The sequence below is a fragment of the Ursus arctos genome, unplaced genomic scaffold (genome assembly GCF_023065955.2).
Source record: "Ursus arctos isolate Adak ecotype North America unplaced genomic scaffold, UrsArc2.0 scaffold_2, whole genome shotgun sequence".
NCBI classification, from domain to species: Eukaryota; Metazoa; Chordata; class Mammalia; order Carnivora; family Ursidae; genus Ursus; species Ursus arctos.
Genome location: NW_026622874.1, coordinates 51034075 through 51046476, shown reverse-complemented (window position 1 = coordinate 51046476; position 12402 = coordinate 51034075). Strand labels below are relative to the sequence as shown.

General features: G+C 36.9%; 1 protein-coding gene across 1 annotated transcript in view; it reads left to right on the top strand.

Annotated features, from left to right (window-relative positions):
* USH2A (usherin) overlaps positions 1–12402 on the top strand; it is a 676313-nt gene that overhangs the window by 288966 nt on the left and 374945 nt on the right. The window lies entirely within an intron of this gene.

The window sequence follows — 12402 nt, the reverse complement described above, 5'->3', positions numbered from 1 at the left end:
CCAATTAAACAAAATTTCACATCTTCCAGTTCCTTCTTCCCTATTTTACCCACCTGATGAAACCCAACCAATGAAGCTCATAGTTTGCCTTTGCCTGGGCTGCACGTTAAAGCTAAGTGGGCTGGAAAAAAAACAAAAAACAAAAAAACCCAAGCAGTTTGTCACTACAAATTCTCAGTCCTCATTTTCAAATGTGCATTTGGTAATGATGCCAACCCTACCATATTTCTATAATAAGCTCCTTCTCCTATCCTCCTCATTTAATATTTTAGATTTTTCCAAACTGTCTAAATGCTAACCTCTCTTCCTCTTCCAAATCAACTGATGGTCTTATGTATTAGATCATCTTAGACACCTGAGAAAAAACAGAACCTATTATATAGGATTTCTGTTACTCTTACTAGCAAACATATATATTAATTGCATTTTTCTGAGCAGTACGGTTGTTATTAGGGGTTAAATGCGTTAATGTTTACTAAAATATTTAAAACTTTTTGCCACATTATAAGCATTTGCCATCATTATCATCTTTATTTTTTACTTTTCTCTTTTCTTTTCCTTCCTGTTTTTACAAAGCTTTCCTTATGCTATAAAAAATAAAATCTTCAAAAGTCCCCTGGACCCCAACTCTTCCTGCCTTTTCAGAGATGTGACCGGTAGCTTCTCTCCCTCCCAATCATATTTTAACTTCTCTCCATGATTGTGGCTCACAAGCTATGGTTCACCAGCATCAACAGCATTACCGGAGACCTTGTTGTTAATGTAAATTCTCTAGCCCACCCACACTGAATGCTGAATCAGCAACTCTGGAGGCAGAGCTCAGCAATCCTTGTTTTAATAAGCCCTCCTCATCTGACACTGAAGCATGCCAAAGTTGGAGAACCATTGCCCAGATGGATTCTTCCCACGACCATTCAAACACTATCAACTCCCATTGTTAAATATAAACAGACTGAAGACAATTACTGAAAACCATCCTTTTATCTAAATTCCTTTCCAACTATGGCTCCCTCTCTCCTCTTTCCAAACTTGCTTCTAGCAAGAAGTATTTATGGATGTTGTCCCCATTTCTTCACTTTATGGGGCTTCTGTGTACTTGTTTTGCTAAGGACACCAACAACTTCCTATTTACCTTTGTAAAGAACACTTCACAATCCTGGTCTCCACTGCTAACATCATTCTACATAGTAGATTTCTCACCATTTCTTGAAGTATTTCTTTGCTTCAGTGACTCTTCTGTTTACCTCCCAGTTCTCAGCCCCTTTATTTGGTGTCCTTTCCCTACTCCTTCTGAAGCTCAACTCCACATTTTGGAGAACCGCAGGGTTTAGACCTAGAATCTTTCACTCTCTGTTTTTCTACAGTCCTGTTCCAGGAAACTGGAGTAATATTTACCTTGGAAGAATGTTAAAAATATTAAGTATTATGATATTCTAGTTGTAATGCTTTTTAGCTATGTAAAGATGTAAAAATCAGTTAACACTTGTGTGCTTCTGATTCCCTATAAATCAATGGGAATGAAATAATTACCAACTTTATAGAATAACTGTCAGGATCAAATGTATCTATGCATATGTAAAGCACATAGGACAGCACTTGACACGTGGATTGCACTGTGTAAACGTTAGCTATCAGATATTTTAAATGTCTGTAGCACAACGCTTAACATATAGTTTCTCAACAAAGGACAGTTATTTGTATACTGCCAAATGTATGCCAAAAAGGCTGTACAAAATATACTTACATGAATAAGCACAGCGCAAGAGTGTACATTTCATTTCATTCTAGTTGAACAAGTTTTCTTTAAAGTTTAAAAAATACTTTGTAATTTTTCAAAATATATTAGATTATGGTTTTAATCTGGTTTATTTGATTACTAGAGACATTAAGTATTTTCAATGTTTACTGGTCATCTGTACTTCTTTTATGACATTCCTAGCAAGTTTCATTGTCAATTTTTCTGTTGGAAGACCTGCATTTTTCTCATTGATTTAAAGTATCTCTTTATGTATGAAGACTATTATACTTATGTTTGACTTATGTCTTGCAACCCTCATCATTTTTCTTTTATTTTTATTTACATCTTATTAAAAAATTTTTCTGTAGTTAATATAATATTTGAAAAAAAATTTTGTTAGTTTTTTGTGGGTAATTTGAAATAAAAACTATACTCTCCATTCAGGGTAGACTAATACTTGTTTATATTAGAGATGCCATATTGATAATATATAATGCATATTCTCTGAATTAGTCATTCTAAATTTGAGATAAAATCATATCAGAAACTGGGAACAGAGAGGCTTTACAAATTATACCAGCCTCTCTTAAGATTCTGAAGGCTATTCAGAGGAAAATAAACCCCCAGATTAAAACCAGTACAATATATTATTGGATGTTGCCATAGGGCATGTCAATCATGTGAATGGTACACAGAGAAAATAAAATTAGAGAACCACTGACCAATTATTATTTACTTTTATATGCTCAATCTGTAGAAAACTAAGGAAAAAGTCTCAACTATCAAAGCAATTTTTTAAATTTCTCTTCTGGAAACTTGCTTTTTCTTCGTCTTTTCCTTTTTCTTATTACTTTACATTCATTATTTATATTTTAATGTTCAAAGTCACATTATTTTAATTATAACTATAAATAGAATCTAGTTTGATTTAGTTTTATATTCAACTTGAAATTGAATTGGGAGTTTAGCTCATTCACATTTATTTTTATAATTCATACAATTGCACTTATTTCTGCCATCATAGTTCATGCTTTCCAGTTTTGTTATTGTTCTTTAATACTTTTTTAAACAATTCTTTTATTTTTTGTTCTTGCCTGTGTGGACTATGAATTCTTTAACTTTTTTCCCTCAAGAGGTTTTAAAGGTATATCTGCTGTTCACAATTGTGAAATCAACAGCCAAGGATGTATGTACGAAGTAATCTTAAAGATTATGGAGCATTTAACGGTAAAGAGGAAAGAATACCAGGAAGTGAGGCAAGGGTAAGGAAGTCGAGTCAGAGAGCTGGATTTGGTGGAGATGCGAGGCGTGTGGAAATTGTTAGTGGCAGGTGCTTTGTCATTTGGTTGCGATAACAAGGTATTGAGAGAGAAACATAAGTAAAGTAGGTCAGGACCCGTTTTGTGATTGATCTTAAATTAATCCCCCTTTAGCATTTCTGAAGTGACTTTGGTGAGATTGTAATGTTTACTTTTGGTTGTTAAAGTGGTATTTCTTTGACTGAGACAATGCTGGTGCTGGATGCCCAAGGTAATTTAGCTTTTTGGTTCACATAAGGTTCTTTACCGATGAAGTTATAGTAAAATGTGTTGGCGTCTTCTCATATTTCTTTCTGTTATATAGCGAGCTCTTTTATTCTTCAGACCTGGGTCCTTCTTTGGCTTGGAAAGTTTGCCGTTGTAAGTATCATTGTTACTTCTGGTAAGAAATAGCAGTTTTCAAGATTGTCTCTCTTTGCAGTCCAGAACGCAGCGTGAAGAGTCAAATCAATCTCGGGTCAAATTCCAGCTCTGTCACTTGTCAGCTGTATGATCCCAGGCACACTAAAAAACATATCCCTGTATCAGAGTTTCCTCACCTATAAACATTTATGTTATGGAATTGTTGTGAAGATTAAAAAAAATGAATTGCCTCGATAGAATATTTTGCTCAGGAACAGGCACATAGTCAATGTTCAACCAATTAGTCCTTATCTTTATACACCTTGGTCTCTGAATTCTAGGCTATGACTTTGTAATTGTTTCCCTTTTCATATTCTGATTTTTCACTATCGATTCTGCTCTTTGAAACTTCTAAAGTGATTTTTAAATTTTTCTATCTCCATCTTTTCCATGATCTGCATTTGTTTCTCCTCTCATGCAGCTCACCTGGATTTCTGCCTACCTCTCAGTATTCTCCGTTTTCATCCCTGTCGTTTACTACTCTGGCTTCATGGACTCCAAGTTCTTTTAGATCTTATTAGTAGCATGAAACTGATGAGTTAAAAATTTTGCAGGTTTCCTGAATTCGGTCTTCCCCAGAACATAATAGTCTGTATTGGAATTCTATGCTCTCATTTTCCATTTGAGTCACAGATGTTCTTCCTGTTGGTTAAATGCACCCCCAGCTCCCACATCCACAGTTCACTGGTCCCATCCCTAAATTTACCTTCAGACTGAGTGTTTGCTCAGGAAAATCAAATCATTTTTCAAACACCTTACTAGGCACTTAGTTTCTGTTAACAAAAACATTTACTGGGATTATGCCAGGTCAGCTGAGGTAAAATTGCAGTAGCTTCAGGGCAATGTATAGATCTCAACACCTTTCTCCCCAGTATTTGATGAAGGAGGCTGAGAACCTATAGGCATTCTGTACTCAGCTGGGGGTTGGGTTTGCCCTAGGCTCTCCTTCCAGTAGTCCATTTGTTTTTGCTTGGTGTCCTTCCAGTTATTTCTATTTGGTCATTTCATTGGTATTCTTGTAAGGTTGTGGTTCTCCACCATGGTTGCACGCTGAGCTACCTAGGGAACTTTAAAAAAATACTGGTGCCCAGGCTCCACTTGCAAAGAGTCTGATTTTTTGGTTTAGAATGCAGCCGGGCATTGATATCTTTAATGTCTGCAGATAATTCTGTTGTACAGCCAGCACTGGGAAACACTGTGAGAGGGAGGAGAAGGACACCGTGATCAAGTCTCAATTTTACACAGAAATGTTTATGGCAATTTTCACCTCCCAACTGAAACTTGAAAATGTAGGACAAAAAAATATAAATGTCTATATAAAAATGATAAAATGTTAAAATTAAGTAGATAATATTAGCAAAGGAAAATCATAGAAAAACAAAAATTAAGTGCCTGAGTATTGGGAAGAAGTGGGAAATTATAGTCACACAAAATGCAGAAAGCAGAAGGGAAGAAAATGAATATTAACTAAGAGCCCTGGAAGAGTAGAATAGTGGTGCAGAATATTTACCATTCATGAATTTGGCTACCAGAGGATTAAATGAGATAAATCCCAGTAGCAGTGGAGAGTCCAAGGGTTAACAGCCCCACTCAGGAGCAAATGGGCCCCTTTGGGCTACAGGGTCTGGATTCTGTGCCCTCTGAAGGCCAGGGTTCAGAACGGGGAGTTCTTGAAAGTTCATTTCCTCAGCTGGAGCCTCAGGGTAGAAAGCCCTGCAGTTATCACGCCAGTGTATCTTTAGACTTGTTGCAAAGGGCTCCAATTAACTCTGCTAGCTTTTGCTGATTTTCCCTCCAGCCCTGTTAACATGCGAAGTTGCTTCCCAGAGAGACAGTCCTGGCATTTCCCTTCAAACCAAGGGCTGCTCAGAAAGTGACTTCACAATTCGATTTGAAATTATGTCAAGAATGAGTGGATTCAAGAATCTGCACATATACAATAATTTTCCCTTTTTTTCCCTTAAGATATTGAACATATAAACTCATCTGCATAATTAGTATAGCATTTGGCATAGTGCTAGGGCTATAATTGATACACAGAAACTATTTTCTCTATTTCATTGTTGCATTGCATTCAGCTAAAGCCTAGGAGTTATATATTCCTTCTTCAAAATAATAAATAATAATAATTAATGATATTTATTATTCACTGTATTTTAGTAGAAGAACTGATCATAATCTTTCAGATTACCCAAATAAATCTAAATTTATGGAGAAAAATAAATGAAAGACATTTTAATTTATAATGCAACTAATATTACAGCTTTTGCGGCTAAAATTGGTTCTGTCCTAATATACAATAGACTGTAATCTTCTACTTAAAGAAATTGGGTTGCATACTGAAGATCTGTGTCTCGGTTTTCTTTCTCTTCTGTAGCCTGGTACTAATAATGAGTGATTCTCAACTCTATTGGTCATAAAGGGATTCCTGGATTGCTTGTAAAATACAGGTTCTTGGGTCTCCCACACAAGAGTTTGTATATTTGAGCTAGGGTTTGTAAATCTGCATTTCACAGAGTGCTCCAGTTGATTTCTCTTGAAGAAGGTCCATGGGTCCCATATTAAAGAACATGGGACAGGGAGAATAGTCATGTGAGAAGGTATTATCTTTCACCAGCTGGGCTTGAATTTATCCCTGCTTTGTTTTCTCCTGCCCCTTGTTCCAACTACATTAGATTTGAAGGCAGAATAATGCTATGCGCAAGTGGAGAAATAGAGGCAGTGTTAGTAGGGTCTCTGACCCTTGAGGGCAGTGCTTCTGAAAGTCACCCAAGGAAAAGAAATGAGAATTACTAGAGATCCTGGTAAAATCCAGATTCTAATTCAGTTGATACGGAGATAGGTGTGAGATTCTGCATTTCTAAAGAGGCCAACCCTACCACCGCCACACCCCATGTGTCCAGTAGAAAACCAGGGAGCTCAATATTTATATAAGAAGTAGGAAAACAAACAAGTTCTAAATTTCAGGATACACATTAGGTTTAGTGAAAAAAGATCCCAGTGCAATTCATCGTGTGAAATGTAATTGTAACCTTGTAGTAGAATCTTATCGGTTATGTATTTAAGTTACAAATATTTAACTACACATGAAAAAAAAAAAAACACCTTTCAAATAATGTCACAGGCAAAGGATGCTGTCTAATCCTGAAGTTGCCAGTATCTGTTATCTGGGAAGAATGTGCAAATAATTTTAGGATTTCCCAATCATTGACAAAAAAGTAAAACTAATTGTTGGAGTGCCTACAAGAAGAATGGAAAACCAAGAGCCCTAGAGAATCCTTGATTAATGAAAAGTTAGAAGCATACACAAAACCAAATGTACTATACTTTATGGACCATACAAGGAGTTGTCAAGGGGACCTTAAATCGTAAGTGATTTTTGCCTTATGCCTGACTTTGGAACTTAACCCCAGCTGTCAGTCCCTCACTAAGTGAGATGCTACTCTTTCTGCGGTTGTGCATGTATATATATGCATATGTACATATATACATATGTTATATATAAGTTATAGTAATATAAACTATTATTATACTCATCTGAGAAATCTGCAGAGAAATGACTATAATAAAAACTTCAGGGCACCTGGGTGGCTCAGTTGGTGAAGCTTCTGCCTTTGGCTCAGGTCATGATCCCAGGGTCCTGGGTTCAAGCCCCACATCAGGCTCTGACCCTGCTTCTCCCTCTGCCGCTCCCCCTGCTTGTGCACTCTCATGCACGTGCTCTCTCTCTCTCTCTTTCCATTAAATAAATAAATAAAGACTTAAAAGACAAACTTCAATGTTTCTTTTTCTATTCGGTTGGGAATTCTTACTTCATAAGTGTTAAAACTGCCTATGGGTGCTTTTTTGTGCAAGCATGTTATGTTTTCATTAGACAATAAGCTCCAGAAGTCAAGTATCATATTTTATGTTTAAGTCTTGTTCAGTACCTTGCTCAAGGTAGACGATCAATACACTTTTCTTAAGTGATGAAGAACTAGACAAATGAACAGATGCAGCTTTCTGCTACTACCTCTGTAGTTAATGAAATGTTAATATTGTTACATCCTGCTGAGTTGCGTATTGAGCTAGTGGTTCTTACTAAAGTCTCATCAGTGCTTTAGTTCTCTAATTTTAGGAAATAATATACAGAATTATCACAAGTTAAACATATATTTGGAACTTAATATACATATTCCCAATGGAAAAAAAAATGTTGGTAGGGTAAATAGAATTTAAAAATTAGTTCCCAAATTTATACCTCATAATGGAACTCAAGTGTTATAATTTGCAATTAAAAATACTGGAAGCCTATATTGCTATGATGCTGATAATTACAGAGCCAAAAATATTCATTTATTAGAAACAAAAGCATTATCTACTCTGTTCCAGGCTAGTACTAGATCCTACCTTTATCATCTGTTTTTATTGTTGTTTCTTCTAATATTTTTTATTGTGGTAAAATACACATAACAAGCATTCTGCTTTTATACCATGAAAATATGACCTCTAAAGTAGCATGTTATATTTTTTAAAAATCAACATTTTATGGGGAAAGATAATAGAGATGAGTTTTCATTTTTATTTAATTTCACTGAAAGGATCCAAGTAACAGTGACTTAGACAAAATTAAGTTTTTCTTTTTTCTGTAGTAGATATTCACAGTTAGTCAACGTAGGGGCGGGATGTTCACAGTGCCAGGGACTCATACACTTCTGTCTTTTTGCTATGCCATCCTAGGGAGGGGACTGCTGCCTCATGGTCCAAGATGGCTGCATGAGCTACAGCAATCCAGTCTGGTTTCCATCCAGCAGGAAGCAGGGATGGTTGAGAAAAGATATGCATATTCGCTTCAAAGACATACTTCAGAAGTTATTCCTCCACCTCTATATACTTATGTACATACTAGGTATAGTCCTGTGACTATGAACTTAAGTCTATAAATTTAAAATTCTGTGAACTACGTTCATAGTCACATGGCTATAGTTAGCTGCTGAGGAATGTTGTCCTTAATCAAAATAGCCATTTATCCAGCTATCATTTTATTGTACTGTGGAAGAGAAGGAAAATATGTAATAGGAGGACACTTAGTGGTCTCTGCCACAACAGGCAAACTTGAGAAGTAAATTTTAAAAATTCATTTTGATGGTATTATTAAAAGATGAATTTTGAGGAAGTCTTTGCCATTTTATAGTACCTCATAAATTAATATTCCATGTTTGTAGTTTAATACAAACTATTTCTTTAAATGTAAATCTTGAAAGAAATGGTCTGAAAAACGTCACAGGACAAAAATATGGCCTATGACATAAATAGTAAAAATAGAAATGATGTAATGTTCTGCTTAGCGAATGTAGAAGAATTTCATTAGGTAATGCAGTGTTGATGAGTGAATAGCTTTGTCTAACTCTCCTGAATACATAATGTGCCTGAGCTACTCGTACATTGTGAGATCTTCAGATAGACCTTTCACAAGTTATTCATTTCCTTTTATGCAGTAAGAATGCAGGATGCGGATGTCTTTTTGGTAACATGTTGTACCATGGTTAAAAATGATGGTGACATATGAATTTTGCTGCATAGTGATAATCAACCAGGCACATTTGTAATACTGTCATAGTTGATAGAAATACGTCCAGGTTGCCAATCAGATTTGATAAAGAGAAGAGTCACCCCCAATTTTCCCTTTCCTAACTTCTGACCATTTTATTTATGTATTGCATTTGGAACTAATCAAAAACTATGTGTGTGTACGTGTGTGTGTGTATTTGTACCAATGTTGTACTCAAAAGCACACACATACACACTTGCACTGATAACAGGATTTCTTATGAATCAGTTGTTTTTATAAGGGAATATTATAGACATATACACTTGTTCATTTGGGGGGATAAGTATGTTACTTTCTGTTTAAACACAGTAGGATTTTAGTAATAAATTCAAAATTTTAAGAAATTTTAAGGTATAATTTTAAATAACTTGCTATAAAAAGTATGCTATTCTTTTTAGCGACATTATTTCAACCCATCTTTTTTCTTCTTGAAGAACGAGGGTTTAGATTGAATAGCAAGGAGGATAATCTTGGAGACAGAAGACATAGGTTCTAATCTCAGCTCTGCTGTTGGGTTTGAGCAATACATTCTTCTCTCTGCCCTACTGCAGCCCCATCTGTACAACAGGATAATAGTATGGGAGGCCCTCTGCAGGGGACCTGGGACTCCCATCAATAAGGGATGACTTTCATTTCTCTTTCTTTTCTTTTCTTGCTGTCTCCTTGCCTGCCTCCCCGCTTATTCGAGTCCAGTGTTTTCTTGGGGAGTCCTAATGATTCCAGTGTCGGCCCCTGAGGTTAGATGAAGAGTTAACATGAGTGGATGGCTTCAAACCTATTGCAGAATTAGAATGAAAATGACAGAAACTATAGTTCTTACCACGAAGGCATTGATTAAAAATTTGAGGTTAGATGGAAGCCTGCTGAGAGATCTTAAATGGGTAACACTTTGGGGTCAATTAAAATCCCTGTTTAAACCATTCTCAAAGACTGGGATTAGACCCTATATTTTATAAAGAAAATAAAAGAATACAAATTTTTTCCTATTTGTAAGCATCAAAATCTGTTTAGTTTTTTGATCCAAGGTATATGACTTTCTATAATCCTGACTAGAAGTTTTAAACAAGAGCAGAAAGACCCTTTGAACGAAATTAAATGCAAAAAATTAGTTTTTGAGTTTTTGAAGGATTACCATAGGTTTAAGGTAAGGGTGTTTACTGTTCCACTTTCTGCTTAAAATAAAAACTGACTTTCATTTTATAAATATTAGAGTTCGTTATTCTCATTTAAAATATTACCGAAAAATGCAACAACAACAAATTGCCACCTTCCTAGGCTATTAAGAACCAGAGTAGAAGCATCCTGGGTGTGTTTCCAGATCTCTGTTAGACCATTAAATTTTCATCCATATTTAACAAATGTCATTATTCAGTTTCATGGGGTCACTGTGTCAAAATGTCTGTGTTAGAACTTTAATTTATTTTCAGAGGTTCCTTTAAGTGGGCAGGAAGCATGGCATGTTGGATTGATTTACTCTCTTTAATCCATCCACTGGTTTGGTTTGCAGCTCAAAACTTATGCTGGGATGTATCCTTCAAACATTAGAATTTATCAGCACCACAGCCAAATCTGACACCAGAAAAGTCTCCCTCTCTTCTGCTTTCCTTCCTCTGGCTGGTTTTCTTTTAAAAGGTGGGTTCTTCCATTATGTCTCCAGGTAGCGGTAGCAGCCTGCCTGTGTGGTATCCCTTACCAGATGGCCCTCTTAATAAATGCCTTGCTCTTGCCCACCCTCACTTTCTTGATCCAAATATGAAATGCCAGCAAATAAATAAGAGCATTGTACTCTGATGAGTTCTCTTGAGATGAAGAGAAGCCCTGGGGAGAAGAAGCTAGAAACAGCTTTTCTGTTTGCTGGACTGCTCCTAATTACTGCCTAGTAGGTAGAAGACACTGTTTAGATAATATAGAATTTAAAGGGAGAGAGAGGGAGGGAGGGAGACAGAGAGAGTCAGGGAAAGAGGGAGTGTGCATATTATTTCAAATGCCTTTGGTAACACGAAAATACTCTTGGATTGTTCGAGTCCATTTGAAATATCGTGCATGATCTTTGTGAAGGGACCCCAGACTTTGGTCTCGGGGTAGGCAATTGCTGTGTGCAGATTTCACCGCCAGACTAAAAGTGCAACAGAAATGAGTGGGTAATGAGAGCAGAGCAGCCAGTTCTTTAATTGAATTAAAAGCTGGGTGACATCAATGCAGACACCTGTCCAATTACAGACAGGCCAAGGTGTTTACCATTGCTGTACAAGCGACTCGAAGATGACAGAAATCTTTCCGCCCACAGATTAACATAATGAAGGAGAACAGATTACAGTGGATGCCGGCCAAACACCTAGGTTGGCAGCTGGGGGTGGGGTGGGGGAGGGAGGAGGAGTCTGCTCAAGTATGTAAATAGAAACGGGCTTTTTTTCTTCTCCGAAATGTGTTTGGCTTTAAAAAGGATGCCATTTTGCTTTGTGTCTCAGGCTCAGTTTCCAGGCAGAGCATTTATATCTGTCTGCCTTCAGTCAGAAGAGTTAATCATAAAATTTCAACGTCACAGCTGGCTCTTCTGTTGTCTTCCTGCTTCTCGGCACACAGAGTTCTATTAGAGGCTCAAAAGCTTGCACAGCTGGTGTCAACTCCACAATGATTTTCTTTTAGGTAGTCGGGCTGCCTCCAATTACTAATATTTCTCTTTGGCTCCTTTGAAACTTGAGGCTAGAGCAAAGGAAAGAAAGTGTTGGAAATCATCATCATCGGTCAAAAGAAACAATGTCTGTTACTTTGTGGACTCCCCGGAAAGGGTAGAATGGGATTGGGGGTCTCTGATGGTGAGGGAGACAGCTCAGTGACACGAAGCAGATAGAAAAGTCTCCATTTTTCAGTCAGGCATTGAGTGCCAGCTTTGGTAAATCATTGTAAGAGCTGCTGGAAAATAGGACAAGTCAAGAAGTAAAAGGACATCTGCTTTGCATTCAAGGAGTGCCCTAAATCATTTTGAGGGACTTTTTAATTTCAAGGTTCTCCAGGACAAGACTCTTGTCCTCTGCTAGGTGGAAACCCTCAGGACACAGAGTTTGGAGCCGTATACACCAGGACTCTGAAACTTCCTACTGCAATGTGCTTTATTCCTGAAAATGAAGTCCCTGTCCCTATTCTTTCAGCTTGGGCTTTCTGCATGCACAGAGGCCCACAGGACTGCAATTCAAAGGGAATATACTTACTTTACTTCAAACTCCCTTGGTGTGGCATGTCAGGATTTCTCAATGTTAAGCATTAATGCAAAATGCATTATCGCTTAGCAGTGAGAGATCTGGTCCTGCTGGTGGCAATGATTTTAATCTGGTTACCAACACTCCTGTGTTTCT